At 44.6% G+C, this 18,998-nt stretch overlaps 1 protein-coding gene and 1 pseudogene across 5 annotated transcripts in view; one reads left to right on the forward strand and one right to left on the reverse strand.

The window, feature by feature from the left end:
* Positions 1-18,998, reverse strand: part of Nr3c2 (nuclear receptor subfamily 3 group C member 2) — a 324,977-nt gene that overhangs the window by 96,803 nt on the left and 209,176 nt on the right. The window lies entirely within an intron of this gene.
* LOC129678364 (small nucleolar RNA SNORA17) lies at positions 1,240-1,359 on the forward strand (annotated as a pseudogene).

Raw genomic sequence — 18,998 nt, forward strand, 5'->3', positions numbered from 1 at the left:
ATCCACCTGCACACCCAAGAATATCTATAATTCCAATATAAATAATTTGCAAGTTTATAAGTGAATGCAAATGTACTGTAGTTTTCTAGTAGATTCTAATTAGTGCTCATAAAAATGAGGAAATTGTAACTAGCTCATAACAGATAGTGTAGAAGACATTAAAAAATCACGTATATTTCTACACATGCAGAAAAAAAAATCACTTCACATATATATGATTAGACGTCTCCAAAATGTTCCTTTATAAACTTTTGTACAAAATTTATAGTATAGTACTCTGCTAAACACTATGGAAAAACGGCCCATGTGCTAGTGAAGAAAGTAGAGGTGTAGAAACAGGATACTGCCTGAAGCACTGATGCTACATAGATGTTGGAAGAATTTATCAATATGAAAATAGTATATTATTAGGTTAATATATGCACACAGCACATGTCTCTTGCAAGTCAATGCAGTGCGCCGTGTAGACACAGACAACCTAGTAAAGAACGTTCACCTAAGACTCCTAAGTAACTGGCTTACAGATGAGCCACAGAAACAAATGTTTTTGCAATACTTCCAGTGTTCTACTGAACTCTCCTCCAAACTATAACCATTAATGAAAGGAGCTCTAGGGAAATATTAAGGTTTATCCTAGCCTTTGTTAGGTAGAGGCCAAAAGATCCGAAATTCAAGGACAGTCTCTTCTATGGCAAGTCTGAGGTCAGCCTAGGCAATATGAAACCTTTTCTAGAAAATGAAGGAAGGAACAAAAAGAAAGAAAGAAAGGTGGTAGGAAGGGAGGGAGGAAAGAAGAAAGAAAAGAGGAAAGGAGCGAGGAAGAAGGGAGGAAGAAAAAGGAAGGAATGAAGAAGGAAGAAAGAAAAAATAAATGAAAGAAAAAAGGAAAGGAGGAAGAAAGAAGAAAAGGAGGAGGAAGGAAGGAGGAATTAGGAAGGAAGGAAGGAGACAAGTTCTGAGGATTTTCAACCAGCCTTGCACTATTCTTGACCTGGAGCCAACTGAGAAAAGACAGACTGAGGGATATGGGAGTTTTACCAACTCAATAAGGCAAGAACAGAGAAGGCAGAAGTTGGAAGGCAGTGGGGAGGGGAGCAAGAAGGGCTCAGCCACAGGGGAATGGAAACCCTCAGTCAGAATGCTTTTATGTTTCGGAGTCTTATCTCCTAAACTATAAAATGGAAACATCAGTGCCAAAACGGTAACTGGTAATATGGGTTCAAACAAAAATTCCACAGTCCTGACCCTAGAGGCATTGGCAGGTGCAGCTGCTGTGTCAAGGTGGCAGAGAGGAGAGCCGCTGGGTCTGTGTTCAGGGTGCTGGCCTATGCACAGCTGAACGGTGGTTAGCCTAACAGCCCCGGAAAAAGCAAACCTGAGACAACTACCAGTCTGGGACGTAGGGCCAGACAGCCTCTCAGGGTGAGCACCCAGCTAGAGATAGAAGAACCCTGCCTGGGACCCTTGCATGGGACCAGCCACTTTCAGATGGGCAGGTCCAGACAGGAAGCTAGTCTGAAATGACAGACCACCAGTCTGCCACTGCACAGCGGGGGGGGGGCAGATTATGTCTGAGGTGACCCCTGTCCAGTGCCACAGTGTACAGGTGGGGCATAGCACTGCCGAGTCCATTCCTGAGAGGAGCAACTAACCAGTGGAGGAAGTGAACAGGGAAACAGGAGCATGTGGGCACAATGAAGAGAGGCAGAACTGCAGACTCAGGGGTCGTGAGGAACAGCCTGATGGAAGTAGCTGGTGATGCCATCTGGGACCATGGTGGGGTCCTGGCCTGTGCTGCCACCAGCGTCCAGGTCTGGATCCGTGGCCTAGCAGCAGAGGCCTGTTACCACTAAAGCGCAGACTTGCATCCCTGGTCTAGGCTGCTGCTTGGGGACATACTGAGGGTTGTGCAGAACTCATCCCACCTCTCACCTGAGCATGGTGGAAGAGCTGGCCCTGGGGGCATGAAAGCAGAAGAACCTCTAGCCTGCTGCAGTACTCAGGAGAGCCCACCCCCATCCCCACTGAGGGAGTTGAGGGTGACTCAGAGGATATGAGCTGGCCCTACCACTTTTCTCCCATGGGGTGGTGTGGATGAGGGAGAGATACCCTCCTTCTCCTTCTCCCCGTTCACCATCTGCAGCAGGCCAAGGACCTGGCCCTGGGGTTGTCAGAGCAGGAGGCCTGGCCCTGCACTTTGCCTGGGCAGCACAGTAGACCTGACCTTGGTGGTGGGGTTGAAGGCAAGAGCCAGCCGGCCCTTCCTCTTGTCTGCTCTGCAGTGGTGTCACTGAGGGAGAGATCCCCTCTTCTCCCTTCTTCCCTTGCTACTAGTGGCAGGCAGGAGAGCTGGTCTCCACAGGGTCATGAGAGCAGGAAGGCTGTCCCTGCCCCTCACCTGCTGCAGCACCAGGCAGAGTAAGCCCTGAACCTCAGCTGGGCAGCACAGCTAGTGAGCAGCCCCTGAGGGCGTGACAGCAGGAGAACCACTGGCTGACCAGCTCAGATACCTCTCAGGACCAGATCCATGGCTTTGAATTGGCCCACCCTAACGCCTACCCCATCCCCCATTAATGAACTGCTGGAGTGTATGAAGGACCCAGTCATATAGAGGCAAGACTCTAGGATATCCAAGACACAGGGCGACAACAAGATATTTGAGAGGGGTCCAGGGAGGATCAAGGATTGATAGAGTAGCACAAGCCAGAGTTCTTATCCAGATCAATGAGGCACTGTCACAAGAAAAGAAGTGTGGACAAAGGGACAATGTGGGACATACTGTGACACACTACAGCTTCTATAATGAGGCTTGTTTTTCTCTGTTGGTGGGGATGCAAAGGTGAAGGTAGATACGAGGAGAGGGGGAGATGGTTGCCACTGGGGTGCATGGTGTTAAGTTCACAAAGAACCAATAAAAAGTTTTTAAAAAAAAGTATCAACAAGAGCACAGAATCCAGCCTGTAGTAAAGACCAGAAATTTTAAATGAATTTCAAGAGTAGTCTGGTACTGCCGCTCATCACTTGCTTGCTTAGTTCACTCCTTCTTCTTGTTTATTAAAGTTTAAGGTGAGAAAACTAAGATAACAGTCAGCTCTAACTAAATAGGAATGAGTGGAACACTCACTGCAGGGACAGGGCATCACAGAGGCTGGCCTTCAGGCAGGGTACTCTAAAGAGACGTTTATGTGATGGGGGAGAAGGAAGCCTTTATGGAGAGGGGACCAGTCAGGAATGGGGTAGGACACAAGTGTGAATATTAGCAAATACAATGGATGCTAAATACGAATATGTCATAATGGAATTTATTATGTGTATATTAATTAAAAAAGAAAGGAAGGAAGACATCCGAGTCAAGCTTAGAGAATGTTTAGAATCTGCAGCAGAGAGAGAACAGGTGTACAGCTTGAAAGAGGCAGGGCATAGATAAATGTGTGGCAGCAAATGGAGGGTGCTCAGGGCCTACCAAAGCTCTGAGGACAAAGTTCTTCCTACTACAGGACCTGGAGTGCCACCCCAAGGCCCATATGTGGAAGGCTTGGTCCCTGGCTTAGACCATCCTCGAGGGGTGCTAAACCTTTGAGAGGTGAAGCCTAGTGAGAAGAAGTTAGGTCACTGAGGAGTGAATTTGAAGTGGGATGCTGGAACCCCACTGTCTTTCTCCTCCTCCCTCCCCCTTCCCTCCCTTCATCGTTTCCCTCTCTTTTCTCTCTCTCTACCTCATCTTCTTGTTACCATGAGGTAACAGGATCCTTCCACCATGCTTTCTACACTATCACATACTCTTTTGCCACAGGCTCATAACACACCACAGATTGAAATCTCTCACGACATGAGTTCAGAAGAACTCTTTCCTCTTTTATGCTAATCCATCTTTGCTTTTTTGTCAGAGTAACGGAAGGCAGATTGACATTCTCTCCGGGTCTCAGACTTGCACATCTAGCTCTTTACTCAGTGGCTCTATAACTAACTCTGCCCACAAAGCAATACCATGTCCAGAACTGGCAGGGAGCCCTCCTCAAACTTTTGAACCCCCTTTTATGGTTCTTCATAACAATTTTAAAGTTACAGTTATATGGAAACCCTCAGAATCATCTTTGCCTTACATTATCCTTCCTCTGTACTATTTTCTCTTGTTGACTGGTAAACATGCCTCATGATTCTCTGCCCTGAGATGTTCTTGGGTCTTGTCATCTCTACCTGTACCTTCTCCCTTAGTTCAGGTTCTCTTGGGTCAACGTCTAAGTTACAGAGTGCAAAGATTTGATCTATAAACTAACTCCACAAAAGTTATTTTGTATTTTTATTTCCTGATTTGTTACATGAACTACAGAAGGGCTACCTGATGGCTCCTCCTGAGACCAGTGTCACAGAGATCACCTGACCCAGGGGGAGACACACTGAAGGGTTTAATGAAGGGTAGCCACAGTTATTGTTGCTCTCATCATTCTAGCCATTATCTTTTAAAGCCACTATTACTTTAAGTCCTAACAGCTGCAATTCCAAGGTCAGCAGCTAAAAATGCCTCTTGGAATCTTCATGGAAGGACTCATGGAGCTGGAGGCACTTGGACGACATCCTGTGAACAGATACTTAGCCAAGCCAGGCACTGGAGTGATTCCACACCAGACAAAAGGCCCCCAGCTGCATGCCTTAGCAAAGGCACCATTCGTACATTGTTATGCTCTATCCCCGAGCGTAGCTGCCGGAGAGGAGAGCACACTGCACGGTGAGGGGTGAGGTTGGTCTTGCCACGCTCAGCTCCGGGACCTCACACTGAGCCCTGGAGGTAGGAACACTTGTGCTGCACCTTTCATGGTTCCTTCTAGCGGGAGGAAGCTGCATGGCGTCACACCACAGGCCTCTATACCTTTTGCTCAGCCTGCTTCGAGGAGGAGACTTGAGGACAATATCTGGCTTTCTCTGAGGAGAAAGGTCTCTCGAGAGAGTAGGTACACAGCCTCCTGGGTTGTGGGGAGGCCTGCCCTGGGCTAGCAGAGCCCACACCTGTGTTTTGTTCACAGGTTCAGGTTGCGGATTCTTTCTGTACTCACACGAAGTCATACTCTTTAACTTGCATACCCCTAGCAAAAGGCTGATATTTTATCTCCCTCAAGCCACTCCTTTGTTTTTCGATCTGCCCAGAATCTGGGTGGGGAAATATAGCACTCTCTACAAGGTCTCTTAGAGACTAAGCCAGCAAGCATTACCAGAATCCCCTGGCGTCACATCTAAAGAGGGACCCAGAAATTTTGCTGAGCCTAAGTCCTGCCGCAGGGTCCCGGGGAGCATCCTCATGTGTGCGCATGTCCGCCTCACTTTGCTCCCTGCTTCCCAGTTCCCCGTAAGTGGAGTCAGTGAAAGCAGGGACCAACAGGCTTGGGCCATTGTGGGAATCTGAACATTAGGGTAACAAACCTCTTCACAGCTGAAGCATGTCTTAAACCCCTTCCTGCTTCTCTTAAAAAAACCAAAAAACCAAAACAAACAAAACCCAACCTTGTCAAATTTCACCACCCATGTTGTTGTTGTTGTTGTTTTTCCTTTATTTTGGTTTTAATGTTTACTGTGTTAGTTAAATAGATAGAAAATTCTTTTCATACCTTAAAGCTACAAAGGGGATTAAAAAGATAGTAATTTACAACGTAATTTAATGCTTAAGATATCATTCAATTGAGTGATATCTTGCTTAATCACTTTTTATCTATCCATCATCAGTAAGTCTGAAAGTTGGGCTGATGGTGCTAGTCATTAAAACATGGAGTCAAGAGTGGCCCCGAATTCATTAGGAATGCCTCTCCACTTAACTGCCGCTGCATACTCTGAAAAGGACAGAACTCAGAGCAGCATTTCTCTTTCTCAAAGCAAGAATTCATTTTCAACATCAGAAAGGCAATTTCACTAAGTCCTTTTAAAAATTACCTTTCTGCTTAAGTCTCCTTTTCATTTTTAAAAGTTCATTTGTTGCCCTGCCGGAGGGATTTTTTCCCCTCAGCTGACAACTGCCCAGCGACTGTAGCCCGTGCTTCCACTCACTATTTTGGGCTACATCACGTGTCACTTACATAACCTTGTTTAACTGCTGTTGAACTGGTTCAAACAACCTGGGAAACAGATTAAGGCAGTCCCAGCAAATCCCTGCATTGCAGATTCCGGTGCGCGATTTCCCATCCCCCACGCCGTCTTCGAATGTGGTGAGATGGAGAGCAGCAAGAACTGGTTATTCATTCCTGCAGCCAAATAAAACACTGGGTAATTAACCTCCTCTGCTCAGTTAGAACCAGTCTGGCCTGCCCACAAGAAGGCAAGGGACAATGATCCCCTGCTGCTGAGCTTTACGAGGGAGCTTGGATTAACATGCTTTTTAACATGCCAGAGAGACAGACACCAGCAGAAGTTGCCTCTGCTGCCTTGATACAAAATCTCTCAAAGTTATGTTTCAGGGTCCTAACTTTAAATTGGAAGTCTGATTGGATTCATGGTTGAGGAGATTTTACCATGGGGGTAAGCATCAAATGCCTGCATGAGCATCCTTCTTATCGCTAAAGGTGTTAGCTTTTCATTAAAAACATGTGCATTTGTGTATGTATATGTATGTATGTGTATAAATGTATATATGTATATATATGTGTGTGTGTGCTAATTATCCTGACTTATATTTTAAACATCTTTTCATAAAAGTAATATATGTAACAATAAAAGTAAATATATGGAGAAATCCAAATGCTGGAAGATTTTAACTTACAGAAATTGTTGTCGTGAGAAACGGTAACAGAAGTAAGTTCTCAACAGGAAAACAATAATAATAATAGTATCATTATCTATCTATGTAGTTATGTAATATGTATCCATCTATCTGTCTGTCTGTCTGTCTGTCATCTATCTGTATATAGATATATTTTTCCCAGAAATGAATTACATCCTATTCTCATCTCATACTAGGACTTCTACATCTTTGGGCTTCCATCTATAACAGCATCTGTTGTAGAGATAAACTATTAAGCTATTCCAGGCAGTGGGCGAAGAACTAAGACTTGTTAAATTCTCATTATATGACATGTGTTTTACAAGTCATATAATTTAGTCCTTATTTTCTGTTGCTGTGAGGGAGCCTATGAGATCAGGGCTATTGTCTTTATTTTGCCAAGACTCAACCATATAGATAGCTTAGCTGGGATTCATGATTGGAGCTCTATTACATACTTATTAGATCCATACATATTAGAAGCATCTTCAAAATACTTAGATGTAAAGGGCAAAGTGGCACAAAATCAGAATCCGTGTTGAAAGTTTTAAGAGAGCTTAATTCCAAACAGCTAGTCCAAATCGGAGTCATGTAGCCTCCATGGAAACCAGCCAATCCCAATGAAGGTCACATAGCCACAGTAGGAATTCCCCTTTCTGCCTTTAAAAGGGGCCTTCAAGATCCTCTCAAGGTCACTGCCACTTGGCGGTGACCCCGGCATGCTGGAATTCTCTGTAAACACTCTTTGCTTTTATAAACTACTTGAATCTAGGCCTTTTCTTCAGCCAATTCTGGACCCTAACAATTTAAGCTGTCTTATATAGTATAAAGATAAGCAAAAGCCCTCAGGATTAAGCATTCCTACTCTGACAAGTCAGGGGTACTGCAGTTCTAATGATGCTATACAAAGGTCACTAAACTTAAAAAACCACCAAGTATACCAAGCTTTGCCTGGTCTGAAAGAACTTCAATATCCCAGGCTTCAAAGGACACAGACACATAGCCCTACAGGAGTGGAAACCCCTTTGTGAGAGCTTCTCTACAGTTGCCTTTCAGACATATCCTTTTTTGCCCAGCCAGATAACTCCCTGCGATATTGAAAGTAGAAAGGAGGGCTTAGTGAGAGAAGGGACTCTTGTTCAGACACCTTGGTTTCAGACAACCTTTGAAAGCTTGAAGTTGGCAGATCCTCATTTGCCCTCTTGGGCATCAATGAGTGCAAGATGAGCAGCTGATATTGGTGACAAAAGAGAACCATTTCAGACATCCACCAGCACTGTAGGTGTTTCAGGGGAAAACCCTGAACAGTCGCCATGAAGTCCTTTGCATGCACACATTAAACTGGACTAGTTTGGGGTATATGAAGTAACACACACATGGGGTATGACACTCTAGAGGTCATGTTGAGGAAAATGTCTCCCTTTCTTCTGCACCAACCCCCCAGTTCTACACCAAAGCAACCACTGTTATCAATTTCATGGTATCCCACTAAGACGCTTTTTAAAAAGGTGTATATATGCTTTTAAAGCCACAATAAACATGTTTGGTTTGTGATGTGAGGCATTACTAATTCAGTATGACCTCTTGTTCTTCTATTAATCCAACAAACCATTGCTGGCTGGTTGTTACATTTCAGTTCCTGTGGTCAGCTCTCGGTGGACTAGGATAGGAACCCAATGTCTGTGAGACAATGGAGATCCAGGGCAGGATGGTGGCTGCTAAGCAGATTAAACCTCTGGGTGAGAACAGCACATGACTAAATGCAATGGGGACACAGGGTCCTAGAAACTATCTTTGCCACAGACGTCAGGAAGGGCCACAGAAAGAAAAGAACATTAGATTTGTTCACTGAAGGAAATTTTCTGGATATAAAGGGAACCACGAGTTTTCTAGCAAGAGACAGAACTTATTTCAAAGCAGGCATCACCAAGGTTGGGGTGGGGAAGCTGAGGATGACAGAAACTAAGATGAACATGTGAGGACATGCTGTGCTGTGGGGTCTGGAGGTGAGCTGTGTGCGAAGCCAGTCCAGGCCTACCTGTGCCACAGGCTCACAGTGACAACTAACTTTCACAGTATTAGAGGGACTAGCTCACCTCACCAAGGGAAGCCACAATTGACTGCTATGTGGTACCTCCTTCTAGAGCAGTGGCTCTTAACCTCCCGAACGCCAAGACCCTTTTAGACAGTTCCTCACGTTGTGGTGACCCTCAACCGTAAAATTATTTCATTGATATTTTATAACTGGAATTTTGCTACTTTTATGAATCGTAATATAAATATCTGTGTTTTCTGATGGTCTTAGGCTCCCCCTGTGAAAGGTCATGAACCACTGCTCTAAGCCTCTCTTCCCGTATCCTACATGCCTTGACATACACTTGTCATCCAAGCGAGGAAAGGTGAATCCATCCTGTACCATTTCTTTCTGGTCTTCTATGTAAACATTCCTTTTTTTTTCCCAGTTTATCACTCCATGGTGTGGACTTCAGCCATGGTCCCACTGTTCCCATGAAGCAGATATTCTGGCTACTGGAGTTAAGGCTGCCTCTGAACTGTCTCCTACTTGGCAGCTGAAGTCAAGATCAGAAATCTTCTGATTTCACGTCTTAACACACCAACTATTTCCAATACAAACATGGGTGTTTCTACACTTATCTGTTTGAATCCAAAACCACGTGCTTATCAAGAAAAAAAATGGTACAGAAGGTATAGCCGGCATATACTGGAGCTCTCAATATGCTAATGCTGACATTTGACGCTGACAGACTCTGATGAGAATATGTGTGTCCCCACTACTTTAACCCAAAAGCTGAGACAATCGACTTAGAAGGAACAGGTGTTTACTTGATCTCACAGTTTAGAAGGTTCCAGTCCATGGCCACATGGGCTGCAGCTTTGGCTGATGGGAGCACACTGCATCACGACAGCAATACAAGGTGGAGAACTGTTCCCATCAGGGTAGCCAGAAACCGAAGAGAGAAACAGAAGGCTCTGTCCAGAGCCACGCCCCAGAGGAGCTGATTTCTACCATCTCCCAACAGCACTGTAAGCTTTTATTAACGTATGGACCACAGGCCATCCCGGGCCTGAACTATAGCAGGGAGGATGAGAGGAAAGTGCTTGTGGGCAACTGTCCGCTACCCCGTTCTGTAGAACAAGACAGGCTGAGGGTGGGGAGTGTGTACAGGGGATGGGCAAGGTGAACCTACCGGGGGTTTCTCCCGGGCTATATTATGCCTGTGTGCTGTAACCAGGGACACAAGAGGGATAAGGCAGTGGACATTAAGAGGACTCACATATAGTGACATAACCTCTGATGCTCATGTGTTTAGGCTAGCAGAGTGACAGCCATCATATTTAATGTTAAGGGTAGCTTTGTGGAGGGGTCACAGTATCCTTCTCAACAATGTCCTTGGTGCTTTACCTGGCAGTGGTGACGGCAGGATTCAAACCCAGGTGTGACAAAAGCCCATTCTCACTTGAAAGTCAGTCACAAGCAATAATGCTCTTCACACAAACGGAGACACCTTGCCCTTCCATGCTATAACATCGCAAATGTGATCATTTGATTAACCTGCTTAAAATAAAGACATTTTCAGAAAATTAAAAACCAGCTCTTTCTATTTTTTGAGATTTATTTATTATTTATACAACATTCTGCCTGCTTGTGTGCCTGCAGGCCAGAAGAGGGCACCAGATCTCACCATAGATGGTTATGAGCCACTGTGTGGTTGCTGGGAATTGAGCTCAGGACTTTTGGAAGGACAGCCAGTGCTATTAACCTCTGAGCCCTCTCTCTCCAGCCCTACTCTTTTTCTTTTAGAGTTTAATTCTTACTTGGTCAGGTCGAGAGAGAGCCCTAATTTAATTCATAATGCCGTGACTGGCTTGGGGGAAGACACAGCAGGAGACAGCCACTATCAGATCCATAATGTTGACTGCTCAACCTTATACTTTCTCACCTGTAAAGTCTTACTAAGCTTATCTCGCAGGTCATGTAAAGATTAAGTGTCGCTGTGCATTTGAAAGGTCTAGCTTCACATCTGGGGCACAGCAGGTGCTGCGTGCGCAAACCAGCTGCCCTTTGAGTGGCCCACACCCCTGGAGATGTGAGGCACCCCAGCCTAAGGTGGGACTCAGGTAAGATGTAAGGTCTTGCCTCCTCTCCGTTTTAGCACTGTTGATGGCCCGGCTGGGGTTAGCCACCTGCGCTCAGATTTTGTACCTCCTTCCTGTGGGGGCACGATGTCTGTTTCCCTGTGGTGGCACACGCCCAGTCCAGTGTAATCTCTATTTCCGGCCTCTATTCCAGATTTGCCTCCACATGCAGTCACTTTCTGGGAACTATGCTTGTGGCTGGCTTTCATTTTCATGTTCTATGACCAGTTCAGCAGCCTGACTAACGCCCCCCCCCCCCCGCCGCCAGCCCAGAGTTGACACCCACTTTTCTTAAGATACATCTGCTAAAGTCTAAATGCTGATCACTTCTCTCCCCTTAAGACCCTCGTGAGGTCCTGCTCAATCCACCAGGACTATAGTTTCTGTGGCCCCTCTGCCCACACCCCCGGTGTTGGTCCACTTATGAGCCCATTTAATGTGTATGTTAAGGCCTTTCTAGGGTGGCTCCATTACCTCTATTACCTTCATCTCCAATCTTCTCGATCTTAAATTATTGTCTCTACTTGTCTCACCGGCAAACAACAACAACAAAAACAAGAAAAAAACCCAAAAATATGTAAAACATGAATAGTTTAGTTTATTTTCTCTAATGTGTTTTTCTAATTTTTCAAAATGCTAGAGCCCATCATGAAAAGCATGTGAATATTGCCATGTTTTACCATAAACGTACACAGACTTGCTTTGATCGCCTAGCATGGTGCTCATTTGTGAACGAGGAAGACTTGTTGTTTAGGGACACATGTTGGGGGCTAAAAGCCTGGGGTGCCTGGGATGCGGGTTTTCACTCTACTAGCCTGTTCACTTCTTTGCCCTTTAATTTGCCCTGGTTCCCGGTTCCATCCAACTTGAGGCCGGAAGAGCCCTGCCTTGGCCTGGATCCTTCGCCAGGGCTCAGTTTCTCTGTGTAGGTGAAACTGGACCTAAGTAAAGGGAGCCGCAGCAGTGGAGCTGCCCCCCCCCCTTGCCTGCCAGTCTTCCTTAGACAAAGTCCTGAAGGGAGGAAAAAAGCTATGCTTTGATTTGATGGTGAGTGTACCCTATCTTCCTATCATCTTACTGTCTTCCCCTTTCCCCTGAATTTTGTAATGATTATTTAACATCCCTATATTATAGTAAGTACAAAATTCCAACAAATTGGCTGCCTGCTTGAACTGACATCCTCACTCCTGCCCCTCTGCTCCATGGACATTATCTCCATGGACATGCCAACTTCCCCTAAACCACAGCAGGAGAGCGGTCTGGTCCTGTTTGTCCTAAAATTGGTTGAAAGCATGGTACAGTGACACAGGGGTGAAAGAAATCTGAATATAACTAGTATTAACTAACAAGAATACATATTTTCATATGTAAATGCCTGAGCAGAATTTCCCAGCAGCAACCTGCTTTCACCCTCATCTGTAAAATGGAGAGATGCGAGAACCTTTGCAGTCTCTGCCCCTCTAATCTCGTTGCTTCTGCCCTGAGAGCAGACAAGCTATTTCAGATAGACACAGTCACCCATGTAATCACCACGGGATATATCGGTACTGGGATTGTGCTCTGTGGCCTCTATAAATACTTCCTCTACCCAAAGAAACTCAGTAAACGGCTCAAAACACACACGTGCTGCTTTTATCCCAGGAGAGTCTGAGAATTGCAAATCAGCTAAGAGAATCCAGAAACAGTCACTGTGGCCCTTGATGAGAAAGGCAGTCAAAGAAAAGACCAATTACTTATTTGAAAATTCTTCCAAATAATGTACCCCAGCAGATAAAAACAAAATGGAGAAGCATAAAATGTGTGTATGAAAACGATGTGGACACATCTATTCATACACATATTTTAAATAGCTCCAACTGTGTTGAAAGCTAAATGGTGACAACAGTATAGGCTCAAAGCAAATCTAGAATTTATGGTAATGAATTCCAGTTAAGATGATACTATAATGCAGAAATGGGAGGTTTGCTCATAGGACTGCTTAAGATTCTAAGGAAGCTGCTTGTTTGTTTATTTTTACTCTGCAATCATGAAACAAAAAAAAAATACCAGAAAAAGTTTAACACTGATTTTTTTTTTTTAGCATTTATTTTTTAAGGCAGAAAAATCAGAGATCATCAAACTTGATAAGTTGTGACTTCTCTGGAAGAATAGTAAAGAAAGAAGGATTCAACTTAACACTTCAGATTAAATTACGTGAAACAGTGTGACTTATGAAGCAGGACAGAGATAAACAAAATACAGCTTGTAGGCCGAAAATAGCCCAGTTTTACTGAGTTCTACATTCCATCTGTCAAAACAAGGTGCACAGCAATCATCAGGGCCACTGTGTGTGCCTAGCTGGATGGACCCAATTGTTGTCTGATGGACTTTGTTTTATCATACATCACAGTGATCAACCATACGTTCACAGAGTTTGTGTAAGCGTTTAAGTACTAGATGCCCCAGCCATCATCAGCCAGTAAATTCTCCCTTCCCTTCTGGAGATGAAGGTTACATACATACTTTTCTATCCTTTCTGTATAAGCCTGAGGCACTCAGTCTCATTCTATAGAAGTCAAATTTCCCGAAACCTCCCCTGATTTGGACAGAAAGATCTTCTCTCTCTGAAACATCTCTAAAAATGAAAATCTCAGGAGTCCAGCTACTATCACTGAGCACCATACTGAGTTGGCACTACATTATTTTAGGTGGGTTTTACCGGAATATAAAATACTTTTAAAAGTTCTTACGGGAAACTGTGATGCGCTTCTCTTTGTGAAATTTGGGGGGTTTGCATCTCATTTCTTTTGGTCTGTGCCAAAGACTAGAGACACTGCTTTACGGACCCACAAAGCTCCTGGTTCCTGGCAGCTGTCTCCCAGTTACACCTTCATTCTTAAAAGTCAGGGAGAATTTGTCTCCAGTACTGTGGTCCTCTTGCCTAGCAACTGGCAGAGGCAGGATACCCTGCCCCTCTCAGCTGAAGCTCCACCTCTGGAGGCCGTTGCCCAACCCTGCCGTGCCTCTTGGTCTGCGGCAGTGACAGATTTTATTGTTTTGAGACCTTGCCTCAGCAAAGTTGTCAGCTGTGTAAAAGTTGATGGCATCATACAGCAAGGGTGCAGGAGGAAGTGCGGGAGCACACAGATGGATGAAAGTGAATGGATTCTTTGAAACGAAAAAAACCTAGAGTGCATTTTATTGATTTTTATTAGTCTGCAATAAGAGGGAAAACGGGTTCTCATGTTCTCAATGTTCAATCTTAAGATCCATTTGTGACGAGAAAGTAATTTTCTAGTTGTACGGCTTCAGCCACCACTTTGTAAGTGTCTGCTGGACCACACACGTCATGCTGACTGCACACTGAGGTACTCAAGAAAACTCCTTGCTTGCAAGGGCACTAAACTATGCAAAGCTGCCATGACAGGATTGTGCTGTGCCTTTGAGTGTACAAAGAGTGCTACAGAATCACAGAGAAGAAAGAAGGTGGGACAGGGGGTGGGTGGAGAGCGACAGCTGGTCACAAAGGCCTCGTGAGGAGGCTGCCTTTCATCGGGCTATTAAAGAAAACTTTAGCTTCTGGATGTGGCAGGCAGAAGCAGTCTGTATGTGTTTGAATCCACACTCCTCAGTGAGGACCCTGTGTGGGACAGTGGGACCTTCAGGAGGTAGATCCTCTCTAGCGGAAGGGGTCACTACAGTAGTTTTTGTAGCTCCACCCCTAACTCTTGCTTGCCACTCTGCTTCTTAACTTACAGTGGTAATGCGATGAACTGCCCCATGGGTTGCACTCTTTCTTAATTCTAAGAAGTTCGCTATAATCAAAATAAACCCTTCCTTGTTGCCTGACAGGTATTTGGACACTACAATAAGAAAAGTAACTATTAACTCGGCAAATGCCTATGCTTTCCGTAGGCAGACATGGCAGGCAAGGTCGTGGCTGCGCCGGCAGACAGCACGGTGCCTTCTGTACAAACTACACGGAGATGCCCATAGAAAAATGAAAAGCATGGAGTCCATTTGAAAGTGAGTGTAATAAAATGCTTTAAATATCCAAGAGAAGGCACTTCAAATCATAAGACCGGAAAGCATTAGGTGTGACACAAAAGCCTGCTGAAGGCAAGCAAGAGTGAGCCACTGGCCTCCTTCTTACACATACCTGAGGTTCAACTGCAATTCAGGTAGGAGTCCGCTCTTCACTTTAATATTTGTGTTGTTCTGAATGGAATACGCTTGACCCACAAAGATGAACAGGTAGTGTTTTCACAGAACCCTCTCCAAGGACAGGAGCCTTCACATGTACTTGATAATCAACACAACCTAGAAGCTTCAGAAGACCTCACATTGGAAACAGTCATTCTTTCTAAACACACTCTAAATTATTTGAATAAAATTCTGATTAAAGTTAAAATAAAAATTTCTCAAATAGGATGTGTAAGATTCTTAGAACTTTTGCAAATGAGATCCTTGTTACTTGGTTCAATTCTATTCTGTAAAGCCAAATCATAAAACACCCCATGAAGCTGCAGGTACAGTGGCTGCCTGTGGGGCACTTTTCAACTCACAAGCCACTTTCTTCTTGAATTCCAAATCAGTAAACACAAACAGTGAGATGTTTCTTGGAACCTGGTTACTTCATAATACTTCGAATTATGGAAAGTAAACCTTTGCTCCTTACTAAAGAAAATCGCTTCTTTCTCCCTACTTGTTTTGAAGTTTAGAAATTTTTATAATTTTAGAACTAGAGAGAAACTTAATTCCAAGCGAGGGCTCATGCTAGCCACAGAGCTAAAGGGACAAGTTAGGCTTTAAATAGAAGACCAAGGTTCAGAGAAGCATCTACTCACTGATGGTGTGTGTAAGCCACTGTACTTCTTCTGGGTCCGTTCCTGATTGGCAGTTACACAAATACAAGCTCTAGCTGAGTGTGATGGCATTTACCTGTGATCTCAGCCCAGGCAGGACTGAGGGAGGAGGACTACAAGTTTGACACCAACCTAGACACATAGTAAGACCCTGTATCAAAGCAAATGCATGCGCTTACTACATGACTGCAAGGGTAAACCGTGTGTTTAAGGTGCACGAGACAGCGCTCCCAAGAATAGGTACTGCTACTGACTGTGGAATTGAACCTTGAGGGCTTAATTCAATGACAGGGTGTCCAGGAGCCAGGAGGCCTTGGTATCAGTCACCAGTAAACACTCCTCAACTCACACAAAAAATTTGCTAGTTGGAGTTCCATCATATTGTCTAGGTGTTTATTATTTCCCTCTATTTTCAAGAGGAACTTAAAAATATAGAGAAAATTAGGATAATACAACAACCATGCTCCCAGACTCCAAAATTTGAGTTGCTTTCTGGTATTTTTATCCCATCGTTCTGAGGGAAGAACCCAGGTCCTTACAAATGCCAGTAAAATGCTTACTGAGACAACATCCCATCACGTTTTAGAGTAAAATAGGACAGAACGCAGGTTTTCAAACTGTGGACGAGGTCACAGAGGCCACACGTGGCTCTGTGATCACTTCATCTTCAGGATGGAAAACCCCAAATTATGTCTAGCTAAGTTGGGTAACCACGGTCATGAGCCAGGCAGCTGTCAGGAGCCTGGGTCCAGGAGCCAATGAGAGGACTCGGCTATGGGAGGGTGCAGCCCCTGGCTCAAGGAAAAGCAGCTGCTACAGCTGCTGCTTGGGCCTGCCAGCCCCTAGCATGCTGCCATGCAGCCTCCCCAGCTACCAGAACTCCTTCCACAGCTTTGGGAAAGGCTGTCCGCTCAGGCTGCATCTGAAATCTCCTTGCTTTTAAACATTGGCAACTCATTTCAGCATATTAACAAAATAAAAGTAAAAACAAAAAAGAAAAAGAAAAAACCTATCCGAGCCAAACAAAATACTCCATGCTGGCTTTCAAGCAGGAGAAATTAGATTAAGGACCTTGACAGGACAAGTGTAGTAGGGTAGGCGTCTGTCTTTGGGAGCTGCATGGTGGCAGGGGAGTATAGGGGATATATTTGCTACAGAAGAGGAAACAGAAGCATGACCCTACAGGAACCTGCCCTTCTATATTTCCAGGATTCACATTCTTGTTTTTAAGCTTAAGAACTCAGAACCAACCCAGGACCCTGGCCTTAGACAGATAACAAAAAGTTCATGCAGGACACGCAAAGGGAAGAGTCTAGAACACAGGCATGCCCCACATCTGCCCTACCCTATGTCCTTGGGATCTGTTGCTGTGCCCAGCTGGTGTTTCATGGAGATCAGGAAAAACATTCAGAGCAATTCTCAGTTCTCTGGAAAACCATTCCAGTTCACTAAACTGTAAATGTTACTAAATGTCCTTGAGGCATTTACCCATGAACCCCTGTGTGCTGTTGGTGACTAATGTTACTAAATGCCTCTGAGGCATTTACCCATGAACCCCTGTGTGCTGTCGGTGACTGTGCTGGGCAAGTTGACAGGAGTCACCCAGGGTCTTCCTGATGAGGACGCAAATGCCATGAATAAACAGTGTGGAGAAGGCTGAGGTGGTGTATTAACCTGTAGCAGGCGAGGAAGTACGTGAACAGAGACCTGTATTTGCAACCTCATGGACTAAAGCAGCCATGGATTCTGGCTTCCCTTGGCATATCCTGGGAAGCACCAAACATGAGAACAAATCAACTTCCTCCTTCTCCCTCCACTTAAAAGAGGCATAATTTACCTTAAGGACCTAGATTTTGAGTAAGGTTCAAATTGTAAATATTTCATACTTTGTGGGACAACATTTTTAATACAGCTCTTCAACTCTGCCATTCTAATATTATAGCCATGCTGACAAAAAGTTAGTAAGTGAGTATGGGGGCTCAAGAGATGGCTCACTCAGTGGTTAAGATCACTAGCTACTCCTCCAGAGGACTCAGCTTAGAGTCCCAGCTCACATATGGTGGCTCATGACCATCTGTAACTCTAGTTCCAAGGAGTCTGATACCCTCTTCTGGCCGCTGTGGACCCCAGCCATGTACACAGTACACAGAAATACATGCAAAGAAAACACCTATACACATAAATTAAAGTTAAAAAAGAAAAGCATCGCTCTGCTCCACTGAAACTGAAATGTGAACTTCATATACATATTAGATTATTTCACTAACAACGACAACCATTCTGTTCAGTAATCATCATCTCCGTTTTTGCCTCTGAGAACACTGAGGCCTGGAGCTGTCATGTCATGTGCCAAAGTGAGCACAGACAGTAAGCAAGAGCCAAGATCTGAACTTACATGGACTCTGCAGTATGGCTCCTCAACCTGGCTGTCGGTATCTTCCTGGATGTCAACATACCTGGCTCCCCACAAATCTACTAAGTAGGAACCGATGGTCATGGTACGCAGATATCTATGTTCTGAAAAACACGGACCAGCTCCAGTGTCCCTGAAGAATGACTGAGGCCAGCAATGAGCCCAGCTTTGTGGAACCAACTCCTATCAAAAACAGATGGTCCTACTGACAAGTTCTCTTGAATGCAGATCAACCTGATAGTTTGAAACACTACTCAGCTGGAGTCCACAATGACAGGGAAGTTCTTCAAGGGTATCAGGCCCACAAGAAGCTGTTGGTGGGGTCTGAGTCTAATCACCAATTGCAGATTTGCCCCAGAGCCAAAGCTAAACCAAAACTGGCTACCTAGATGACCACCAGATCAGAATGTGGTTACCTAGATGACCACCAGATCAGAATGTGCCTACCTAGATGACTGCCAGATCAGAATGTGGCTACCTAGATGACCGCCAGATCAGAATGTGGCGATACCGCTAAGGGGGGTAACAGAAATCACGTAAAACACACATATAATAACTTTAAGGTTACTATTATTTTAATTATAATAATTAATAACAATTTTAATAATAATTTTAATTCAATGCAACACAAATGTGCCAACCTGTTTTGTGGCAAAGTATTTATTTAGTGTCTGTCTGCAAGGGGTTCCCAGAGGTTAGAATCCTTTGTCACAGTTCTGGGGTACACCAATATCTTTGGGGGAAAACTTGCTATATGAAGTTCTTGGGATTCTCTTCATGAGATCTGACCCAGGGCTGCTCTGGAAGGCAGTCTGCACGGAGAATGCACTTCCCTCTCTGA

The sequence above is a fragment of the Psammomys obesus genome, unplaced genomic scaffold, assembly GCF_907164565.1.
Source record: "Psammomys obesus unplaced genomic scaffold, mPsaObe1.curated_primary_1811, whole genome shotgun sequence".
Taxonomy (NCBI): domain Eukaryota; kingdom Metazoa; phylum Chordata; class Mammalia; order Rodentia; family Muridae; genus Psammomys; species Psammomys obesus.